A 12,756-nucleotide genomic window follows, 5' to 3' on the forward strand; every position below is an offset into this window, starting at 1 on the left:
TTGAAAGAATATATCTTAAAGCCATATTCATAAAGCCACGACAATCTAGAGCTACAGCTTTTCAATTCATATGACTAAAGTTTGGTGAATGCGTTGCTGATGCGAAAAAGAAGACATCCGTGATTAGTGGAATCGCAAGCTGCGCCGGAAAAACCAGTGATGTGCTTTCAGCGAGAGTTTTCGAAGACGATTGCGTAGTGTACGATATATTTACATATGTATATACACATGATTAGTACATAAGTCGGGTCGGAAAAAAAAAGACAGATCGAGACGCAAATCTCCAATGTACGGGCCCAAAAAGAACCCGGGGGCTATGCCTAACGAGCTTCCTGGCAGCGTCGGGATGTCGCCGTCGATTCTATGGCGGTATTCAAATTCTCGGCGAATCTCGGCGAAGAACGAAGAGCCGGGAACCAATGTTGACAATTGGCAGCTGCCGTAGCCATTGTCTCGCGATGCGTTTCCGTCGCACAATTTTGGAACGCTTCAATTAAAAAAAAATTGCTCACTTTTTCTCTCTCGAAATTTCATTCTCGACTTTCCCCCGTTACCAGAATAGCCTGCGCGAATAGTCATTAATTTGGAATCGGAAAGTTGACAAATCGATATATCAGACATTTACATTTCAGAGACGCATATACATCACACATAATCAAAGTTATATATTTTTTTTATAAGAACGCATATATTTTATTCTTCAATATTTATTTTTTATTTTATTATAATTTTTATAGCATTAATTGTATGATTATATGGAACGAATATTCTTTCAGTCTACGAGAACATTTCACAATTTATCATAATAATAACGCATATTTTTTTCTTATCGCCGCACATTGTTTTACATAAATATCACGCTATTATGCCAATTTATCGATAATATACGAAGATGCAAAAAGCACCTCTCTAAAGCCATTAAGATCGACCATTCTTCGCACAAATAATGGGGAACGTTTTGATTTGCGTTATTATGAAGTTGTATCCTCTTGAGAATACGATATATACAATATATATATATATATATATATATATATATATATATATATAAAGCTGGAAGTACCTCAATTGCAATTGCAGCCGGGCTCCGTCGCACCGTGGGGGAATCAATAACAGGATACAATGAGTCCTGAGAAATAATAAAAACGTATAACGCATTCTGGACAGATACTGGAGGCAGCCACGCTCGCGGCTATCGCAGAATTAATTCCCATGCATCTCGCGTTTTCCACTATCACGCCGATTCGCATACATATACACGTAAGCACGATTATCCTCCGTGTTTCATACTTTCAGGATCGAGAAGCAATTTTTACGCCTATAATCTAGCTACTAAGAGATATGGAATATATTAAATTCTTTTTTTTTCTCGTAAAGAAAGTAATATTACTACATAATATTAATACACACAATAATGTCAATGATACAGATGTGTCGATCATTCATCGATGAATGAATATACAGTTGTCATTAAATTCATCACGAAGCGTCACGCATGCATGATAAGAGTTTAGATTTATGGGAAATCCTCGAAACTGCAATAAAGTACAGAATAATAATATCATATATCTCGCGCCGATAATATCAACTGGAAATATAGTGTTCGGCATGGAATACGCGCAGCCGAATTTCGAATAGTTTAAGTTTGTTTAACACATATCACGCATATATAGCATTATATTCTCTCGGTGTCCTATTGTCTCATAAAATTAATGACGGGCCCCACCGTAGCGCAAGAAACGCACGCATGCGAGTAATAGCCTTTAAAAAAGGCTCGTATGCTCTCTCTCCGCGTGGACTGGGAATCCCCCTTTTTTTCTCTTGGAACATGCAGCTTTATCGTGATCTAAAATTACTAGAAATTATGCAGAGTGCAAGCCATATGTATTTTATAATGGCGCTGCATTGTTTGTGCGTAAAGACCGTATGAAAATATTATTTTTAATCGTCATACATGGCGCACGCGCTGAACAATATCAATAAAGCGGGAGGGAAAAGACCCCTCTCTCAATGATGATGCAACGAACGATATATTTCATCTCATTAAAACGTAAATACGAATTATACGGCGCGATTGATTGATTTAACGGTACTCTTTAATAGTAATTAATCGGTAATTTATCGCTTTCCTCGTTTTCCAGTTGATTTGCGTAAATTATTCCACGCAATCGTATAATGTAAATACTACGCGACACGCAACATGCAAACCGTGAGCCGAAAGAAACATTTAATGTTACTCGATATTTGCGGTTTGTAATCGTAGTGATCAATTGGTACAGATAATTTTTGCTTGTTAAATGTTTAAACACATTTATCGCCTAATACGATGATGAGAGATGATGCATAAAATGCAATTTTAATTCAAAGATGAAATATTTATGAATGAAAATATTTAAACTCTTTATGAAACATTGATTTTGAAATACAGTAGTAGATCAAAGACATGTTATCATAATTTATTACATTTATCTACATTATCCTATTTTAAAAAATAATTGCATTATTTACTTAAAACATGTATATATGTATACATATATATTTTTATTATTTGTATTTATTTTAATTTTGGGTACAACAGAGAATATATGTGAAGTAGGAAAAATATTCGCAATTCTAAAAAATATTTTGTTACATTCCGAAAGTAAGTGCAATCTCGAGGTGCAGTATGACAATGCGGCATACGAGCTTGATATCATTTTATATCGTATAATCACGACGCGGTGCGAATGCCATATCATCGGCATTCGGCGTGGACACGTGAATACGCGCTTGATTACCCATTTGCATTTTTGATTGTATGACTGTAAATCAATTTAAACCCCTGCTTCCGTTCCCTCGTATCGACAGCACTCTCACCGTAATTTAGCGTGCTCAATCGCATGCATTTCATCGCAATTGTCCGAGGACCCTATGTTACATATCAAGATTTAAGGCAATTGACTTGTACGTTAGTCTGCATATTAATGAGAATATTCAAAAAATATTTACATGCCTAATAAATTATTAACTATTTATTAGCCAGATTAAAAGATTAATATATATTTTTATATAATTAATTTTCTAATATTATATAATAAATTCAGAAAAGCAAGTCTGTTCGCAACACACTGTTTTTGCTGACCAGTACGGTCATCAGTACGGCCAAGTTCGCTCGTGGCATCAAGTCGTTCAATCGCGTTACATGACTCACGTGCCACACACGCGTCTGTGTCCGTAGACTCACGTGACTGCGCTTGTCAACCGTTTGTCGTCGGGTCGCACGACTCGCGTGACTTGTGCGCCCATGCGGCGCGATCGCATGCTTCTGCCCGTGAATGAATCAGCTGTGCGTACGTGCTACCATGCAAGTAATAGCCGCGACCTATCCCATTCTCTCGCGCGCGCTTGATTTTTAATTTTACGAGCGGCAATAAATCCGCAGAAAATTGACGTAGTGGCACGCGACAAAGACGGATCTTCAAGACTCATCTCACCTCTTTGTTGATATTTTTTGTGCCGATTAGGTCCTTGATATGTGCGTATCTCAAAGAGGATCTCTAATTAAGCGAGACTCGTATAATTTGACAATTCGATATATATGTGAATAATATGATAAAAGTAAAACAGCTTAAATTTATGAGTATCGCGCTGTATATTAATATTTTATATACATAACAAACAAATTGTTTATTAAATATGTATTCTACAAATATAATTTGTGTAGAGTGTACGTACATTTTTATTAGATATCTAGATAATAAATTTTTGCCTATAAATTGTATAGAATGAATGCTACAATTGTAGCAGTTCAGCATTTATGCAGTTATTATCTTATCAATTGTTATTTTCTCATTGTAATGCGGTTCAATATTTTGATTATATTATTACAGATTGTCTGGTTGAATAGCAATAATAACCTTATGAGAAGAGAAGCAATCTTGTTGAAGCATCAACCGCTTTTATTTGCAAGGGAATGCACTTTCGTGTATCGTAAAATGTATTCTGAACGTTTGGTCTTTCGTCTGAGACATTTCAGAATATTACATTAGCGGCAGTTAAGAGAGAATCCCAGTGAAATGATAGAACGAACATAAATGTAGCAAATGTCGTGAAAAATCTCTTAACTCTCTCGCTATTATAAAATAGAAATAATATTTATCTACAATTTACATACAACTAATTATTTGCAAATGTTGAATATAAAATATTGATAGAGAATATTTCAAAGTTATTTCTCTTCAAACATTTTTATCTGTATTTTTGGCCTTCAATGCATTACAAAAGAAAAATTAAAATTAGTAGAGAGAAACACAGTATCTGTTTTTTTATTCTCTTACCGCTAAGAGATTTTGCTACTAAGCAGATGAAAAGGTGACAAAGTGAGAGAATGGACTCGCGTGCAACGGTGCGATTGTGAACTATCAACCCATAGAATCGAATAAAGAGACGAATCGACGAGAGCTTGGGAAATAAAAGAAGGAGTAACGGTCGAGGAAAACGCAAATGTCAGGAAACGAAAAAGCGTTCGATCGAGAAATGAAAAATTGAAGATGCGCCGACGGGCAAGAAAATGGCAGTGAGAATTCGGAGAGGCGGGAATGACATATCAAAGGATCTAGAGAGGGAAGACGTTGAAGTACGAAACTGAAACGTGCAACACAGAATATTGCTAAGAAAAAAAATGTTAAAGGCTAGATAAGAGGGACAAAGGTATAAGCAAATGAAGAATAGATAATGATACAGATATGAAAACGGAAATACAGTGCATTTAATATTATACGCAGTTGTCGGACTTTTAATCTTCGAACATAATTTTTGTAGTACATCAGTAAAATTGAGGCAGCCGTCCATATTTAGCGCTAAATGCGAAATGCGAATGCGCAATAAAGGATAAGTAATGCGACGAGTAAAAATATGGTGAAAAAGGCAGCGAGCAAAATTCGCGGATAAAAGCGGAGCGGAATGTAACGGCGAAAGAATGGAAATCCACTCGCTTGACTATGGATCTCTAACAAGAAAAAGGGATAAAAACGCGGTGTAATAAAGCGAACAGCCAGCCGGACAAAACTGTCTATTTCAAATTTCTGTGCGAAAATTAATCGCGTAAAATTAAATGGTAGAAATTATTAGAAATTTTTTTTCTAGCAATGCTTTAAAACAGAAAGACAGTAAGAGAAAAATGCATTGTACAGAATAAGTGAAGGAATTATATGTATAATAGAAATAGAGTTAGAGGTAACGAGAAAGGGAGAGAAAGAGAGGGAGACAGAGAAAAAAATAAAAGATAAAAAAGAGGACAAGTAAGAGGAAGATACGAGGCAATAGAAAGAAGGAGGCGAAACGGTCGTTTTTATCTCATGAGAATATGCAGTAGATGCCTTTTGCCGTACATCTTAATATGATCACCAAGCATAAAGCCATATCAAGAGTCGTACGAGGAAAATTGGTTAGAGATAATTGAATGGTTTTACGGGGCAGCGCTACGGCATGGCCATCCCGAGATAGGGATCGTTTCCACCGGAAATTTCTACGGTTACTGTAACATGCATCTTGTGGTAACGGTAGGAATTTATTCGTAACGCGACGCTTAATTATAACGAGTAATGCGAACTTAACAGACATGAAGACATTGATGATAATATACGTTTTAATACACTATCCGTGAAAACGAAAAAGCTAATGTCATTTCTGTATCTCGAAAATAGAACAGTTGAGTGTCTTAAAATGTTAGTATTTATAAATGTTCAAAATTGTTAACTTTAAATTATTAAATAATTAACGTGCACATTTTGTAATCTTTTTTATTTTTACACAATCAGAAACACAGTTAGAGATGCTTAGTACGTAATTGAATGTAAGCAACTCAAAATTACCTCTGTCTGTCAGATACCTTCTGATTTTAAATATTAGTTGTCTTATATCTTTGACAATCAAATAAGCAGTTGTACTAACATCTGATATCGGTTAAGCACAGTTAATTAAACATTCTCTTTCCATTTGCAGCCGATTCTGCTGTTGAAACCACAAGAAAGGGAATAGGAAACAACAGTTAACATTGTCAATCCGATTAAACTAACAATAAGTAATCCCAAATTAATTATAACCCGTTAGAAATTTCTTGTTATTGAATGTATCAATTTATTCTTGGTGGATTCACATTGATGTGAACGTTTCATTTAGAGATAATTTAATTTAGAGATAATTTTCCTTTATCTACACTTGAAATGTATAGGATAAAACCCTATACATCTAAAAAAGAGCGATTTTGCATTCATCAGAAGCGTCTTACACATTGATAAATGTTGTTATCGCAATTCATCAGAGGCTTTTGCCTCACATACATATATAATAATAATTCATAAGCAATATTAATTAATTTGAACATCATAATTAAAGTGTTAAATGCAAAATGGCGACATAAAATAATGGTGAAATAAATATAAGTAGTATAAGTCAATGAAAGTAGTATAGGTCAATGAAAGTAGTATGTCAATGAAAATACCACAAGTCAATATATAATAATTATTAATAAACAATATTAATTAATTTAGACATCATGATTAAATAATTAAATGCAAATGGTGACATAAAATAATGGTGTAATAAATGTAAGTAGTATAAGTCAATGAAAGTAGTATAGGTCAATAAAAATACCACAAGTCGATATATACATATATGCCAACGCGAATATTTGTCAATGGACTGAAGCCGCTCGAAATTAATTATATCCGATTAAAAACTTTTTAGCTTTATATAACTAAGAGAGAAAGAGTGAGAGAGGAAGAGAGAGAACTATCGATAGCAACACAGCCAGTGAGGAGGGGTTTAATTAACACAGAGATCAGGTCGGGTAGTCGAATTGGAAATTACTGGCGCGGAGTCGCGGGTAAGGTTAATCCCCGGAAAGCCCCGGTTCTCCCCGCGAACGGGAGATTGTATGAGATTGAGAAAGAGAGGGAGAGATAAAACGGCGAGGCAACTCTCTACGATTTGGGACACTCCGAGTTTATAGGTGTAGTTACGAATACCGAGGCGATCGCCATCCCTAATTCGTATCTAAGCACTAAAGGCTATCGCGTAGCGACTTTAAATATGTAACGGGTTCGCCGCATGCATCTACATGCTTTTCCGGATGCATCGTGTACTGATGCTTTCGTTTGCCACAAGTTGAAGATTTATGAGTCCGACAGTCTACGTGCGGCAAAAAATACATCAAGCTCTGCGATTGATGTAAATTGTAAATAAATATTTTATTTTATTTCCATTTCTTGAATATAATAATGCTTAAATTAGGAAAGTGTGCTTTGCAAGAGATTTGCGGGCTAGCATTTAGCAAGAAATATGGCATTCACTCATATAAATTGTGTTTAAGAGAAATATTTAGTATTTGCAAACTCGAGACTGAAATATGATAAATAAATTTAAGTTTACTCTTTCTTTTATTAATAATTATGTTTTATTACACAGTATTTATAATGTAGTATAACAATTTTTCAAATTCTAGTTTTAATTTAATTTTTAATTTTTCTACGAAGAAATAATACTCTATACGAGAAATATTAGCTTTATACACAAAGCATTATAATAAATAATATTCTTTATAGAACTATTTCTTTCTTACAGAGCATCGTGGATTAGAAATGTTTTTCGAAATAATTAAATCTTACTATCGACAGTCGCTCGCAATTTTAGTTAGATAGATCGCAAAGCTTTACCGTAGTTTGAAATGCAAAGCTTTCAATAGCGAGATCCATGTAACGCTCTGCGTGCACGCGCCTCATACGCGCATCACACGTTCGAAAATATTGGATGTGTGGTAAAAGTGCAGCCCGACCTAAATACCAAGGAAGAACCGAAATTTCCGGATTAAATTTTTCGCCAGCGGATTGAGGTTCCGCGCTCGCGACGGACTCTGCACGTTTGCAATTATTAAAGAACGGCGTACTTAGTTTTTGCCGCTGCGTACATTACGAGATTTTAGGTCGCATGAAAGAATAATTCGTTCTCTCGAAAATGGCAACTTTTTCTTATTATTGTTCTCGCTTGATTCATACAGAATATTATGAAAATTACAGAAAGAAATATAATATAATATTTTTGTATAAAATTGTCAAAACTAAATTAAAATGTAAAATCTTACATAGAAGAAGAGGCGGAATAATGCAGCGAAGAAAGTCTGGAACATATAAAAGATTTTTTACATTATATTGAGTATTAACTATAACAATGAGATGATGATTCATTATTAACTATAACAATGAGATGATGATTCATTATTAACTATAACAATGAGATCCCTCTTGACACATTGTATGATAATTTTTATTATTTTGCGTTAATTAAATACCTATCAATAATGACAATGAACTGTATGAATTTTGCACAATTCGACTATAGAATAATTTTTGTTTTCGCAGATCAGCATGAGCGGAAAAGAGTTCTAGCGACAAGCGGGACGCGAAATTCAGAACGCATGCCTAAATCAGCTTGGGAAGCGGATAATTTGCTAGTAAGCGGCTAACGGGTCACTTCTAGGGGATAATAGGTAAGTTCAGAACGTAAGCGCCTTGATCTGCATTGCGGAGCAGGATTTGGATATTATTTGAAACGTCGGGAGTATATCCACCGTTTTAATGAGAAATCTTTCACGTCAGTTCGCGACAGGTTAAAAATCTCTTGCCTTCGGCTAATTAGTTATCGAGCGGCAAATCGTCGCGCTGTCAATGAGGAGACTGTTTTGTCGGTCCGAGAAAAACGAGATATTACCAAGCTTGCGCGCTACGGAATTTCAAGAGTTTAATAAAGCAAGAGAGAAAAATAGAGGGAAAAAGAGAGAGAAGGAGAGAGAAATAGAACGCGTGCGCGCGCGCCGAGATACACATTTGCAATTTGCGAGTTCGCATAATCGATGTATCGCCGCTGGTCATATTGATGGGATCTAGTTGTAGCATATGCGTTATCGCGAAGCACGCACGCTTGCTTGCTCGTTACAGGCGTGTTAATGGTATATACTCACACTGCACATTACGAAATTATTCTATAATAGTAGACTAGGATGCGATATCGTAAGATCTATCTATATTCCAAATTTTGTGTAAATGAGAAAAATCGTCATCGTCGCAAATAATAGATAGACTATCGCGCGTGCATCGGCATATAATAAATGACGTAATTGCGCGAGAGAACTTTCAAAACATCAACGATAATCGCGTTCGTTCCTACTCATCTCGATACTTCGTGGGTTATCCAGTTTTAACATGCGCCTAAACACTGTACAAGCACTTCACCACAATTCGATACACACGCCAGGATAAATTTCGCCTCTGATAGCTAACTTGCGTATATATACATTCACAATGAAGCACATGCATACACACACATATACTTTGGCCAAATGCGTGTACCTACACATTTTCCACATGAGAAGGGATGAAAGCGATGCTAGTGGAATCGACGATAAAGAGCGGCGAAGGGTTGGAAAAGGGAGCGAGGGCCAACTTCGCAGACAGTTTAAACCCCACGCCGGTCGGAAATCCGCCCACTCCACTCGGCGCGCGAATCCGAGTGGTATACTACTTGACCGTTCGAGTGGGGTCTGAATAGTGAATATCTTCGATATTCGCGCGGAAAGTTCGACCGTGTGCTTCAACGAGCCCACGTGTTATCCGTTACGATGGCGGGCAAACGCCCTTAATAGGAATAGATATATATTATGAACTATGAATTTCTTCCCCCTTCCTCTGGTTTAAAGAGAAAGGATATTAGATCACGGATATTCGATACAGTAGTATATAAAATAGGAATAATTTTGCAATATTGGAAATAAAAAATGCATTCTCAGTTATTCGTGTAAATAATAATTTATGCACGATTATCGTGAATAAAATATTTACTTTTAAATGTGCCTTATAGCCTTACACATATATTTTTGTGTATAAGAATTGTTTTTTACAATTTTTCAAATTTGTCTATATTTTAAAATTAGAGAAAGATACTTTACAAAAATCGAATAATTATTTACGCACGTTATATAATATTTTGTCCACTGAAGTAGCATTACATATATACTTATAGTAGCATATATAAGTAACATTATATATATATATATATATATATATATATATAAAATATATTATATAATATATAAATTAATAATATTGATATATAATATTATATATATTATAATATTTTGATAACATTTTACTATTTTTTCCAATGTATTTTTCTTCAGTGTTAGGAGAAATGATAAGGACTTTTTCCTTATATACGAATCATTTTTCAAATATTTATGATTGGATTGTTATAAAATTACAAAATTTGTTAAATTGGTCGGACATGTACTTGCAGTTATAACTGAGTGGATAATGCGAAGATTGGAGTACGTCCCGCACATATTTAATATGCGCACAAAATTAATGGTTACCTCGGCCGAGTGAAATTTTGCTCAAGTACCAACGAGTTCGAGTTCAATAATGGTACGAGAGCATGCCGGTCAAATAGAAATTTTAGTTGGTTTTCCATTCAGTTAATTAGTACTCTTGGATCTCGCGTTATCATAGAAAATACAATTTATCAATTACTTGTCAATATACAACAATCTTTTAGATTATAATCTATAAATTTCTTCATCAAAGCTGGAGTTGGATTTTCCTTAATAAAAATTTGAGAAAGAGAGAAAAGGGGGGAGGGAATCAATATTCTTTATAATTGTATAATCTTGATAGAAAAATGTTGACATATAATATTATATGCTTTGCACGGATAAAATTTTTAAAAAAATTTTTATTACGTTTATTTATTTAGTCCTATTTATTCGTTATCAGTAGTCGAAGAAGTGTTTTGACAATTCCAAGATATTATATGCAAAAGTCATGAATAAAATTATGATACCTATAGAGAACGAGAGAGAGAGACAGGACGCTGGTCGACGAACTGTCAGCAAATTGAGTTTGGTCGACACGTTTTCGGGCCGCAATATTATTGCGGCGATCGAACCGAACTGCTTTTATTGTCTGCATTAACTGCAACGGATTTTCGGTCGACGAAGGGAGAGATAGAATGAAATAATTACCGATATCACGCATATTTACAGCGCGCGCAAGGGCCGATACGTTTTAACCGAAATACGATTTCGCGCCGCGAATTTTCATCAATTTCGCGCTGCTCGGCGGTGTGTAATAGCGATGCGTGATTGAATATCTCCGATTTATTATACAGTGAAATATATTAGCGCTTTTTATGAGCCTTGGAAAAATAATCGTAAAATTAAATGATCAAAGCCTTTAACTTTTTATATAAAACAAGATATATTAATATACATACAAACATTCTCTCTTTTTTTAAATTTTAAAAATATTTTATGTAAAATATAAATAAAATTGCAAAATTTGTGGAATAAATAAAAGTACATGAATATATTTTGTTTGAGAATACAATTTTATTTATACAATATAAATTACTACGTGGTATTATACATAGATGTATATTTTTATCGTAATACATTGCAAGTACACTAAAACATAATAATATCAATAATAATTATAATATTGATAATGAACGTGCAATAAAATACCACTAGATGACGTTAAATTTCTCGTGATAGTGATCGCGTTATTGGCTTTTTAATATTAATCATATATTTCAGCCGTACGTCATAATCACCGGATTATTGTCCAAATTAAATTCCAACGACAGTATCAATAACATTCTCACTTTTCCATTGGCAATCGCGATGTTATTACCGGAATGAAATTTTGGTTGAAAATGTAATATCAGTAATATTCTCGCACTTTTCCGTCATATGCGACCGCAGATTATTATTCGAAATTAAATTTGGCAGAGTCGTTGCGCGTTCGTCGCGATACGTGCGATCGTCGTGTTGGCAGCATTTCATATTTTAATAATATTATAGATTTGCTTGATTGCGCGGAAGATTATGCATTGATATATACACTTCGATTTCCTCTTGGTTTCCAGGACTTATCGATTCATTGGTCAAATAAAAAAAAATGTAAAGTGGACCGCGCGTAACGCAGAGACATAGTTTGTATCCCAGAGTATCTATCTATTTTAATATTATTTTTTTATTACTGAAATTTTGTCGTATAATGCGAAAGTGTCCAATTTTAAACACGTACAATTACCACCTGAAATGTGTTTTAATTCATGCTTTAATTTTTGTACAGATGTAACGAAATTTGCTTATCAGGCTGAATATTTCGAAATCGCAAGCAGAAATCTTTTAAAAATAATTCTTGTTTTAATCGATATAAATTATAATGATAATCTATGTATATGTATTGCAGACTTTTTGTAAAATTAATTTTTTGAAAAAAGTTTAACCTTATAAAATGCTGAATTTTTATATAAGCTGACATTTTATATAAAAGATCTTTTTATTAAACATTTTTTGTAAAATGGCAGAATTTGCAAAGAATTTGCAATATGTATGTATATGCGTATACATTCATACATGCATTTGTACATGTATCAATTGGGCACTATTGAAGGAGTTTCGGTAAGTTTAGGCGCATCCATATCCGACGAGAAACTCCGCCGTTCTAATTGAAGTTCACCGACATGCACGTTAACTAACGAGCACGTGGTCGCGCTTTCCAGCCATTCCTAACGTGGCCCTTTTCGAACACGTCGACGATAACGGCAAATACAAAACCTAACAATGCTATCGATAACACTACTGCCACTCTGGCATTGTGTTCGGACATCGCAACCTTTTGACTTCGACGGACCTATGCTCTCGAGCATGGCCCAAGATAA

The 12,756-nt window shown here is 34.6% G+C and overlaps 1 protein-coding gene across 1 annotated transcript in view; it reads left to right on the forward strand.

Moving 5' to 3' along the window:
* The window catches only part of Dip-lambda (Dpr-interacting protein lambda), a 155,918-nt gene that overhangs the window by 83,374 nt on the left and 59,788 nt on the right, over window positions 1-12,756 (forward strand). The window contains exon 3 of the mRNA XM_083050786.1: window positions 8,397-8,524. The gene's annotated coding sequence lies outside the window, so the exon portion shown is untranslated. The remainder of the gene's footprint in view (window positions 1-8,396; window positions 8,525-12,756) is intronic.

Source organism: Prenolepis imparis, unplaced genomic scaffold, assembly GCF_030444845.1.
Source record: "Prenolepis imparis isolate NDT839.2.m4 unplaced genomic scaffold, iyPreImpa1.0 SCAF_1, whole genome shotgun sequence".
Lineage (NCBI taxonomy): Eukaryota > Metazoa > Arthropoda > Insecta > Hymenoptera > Formicidae > Prenolepis > Prenolepis imparis.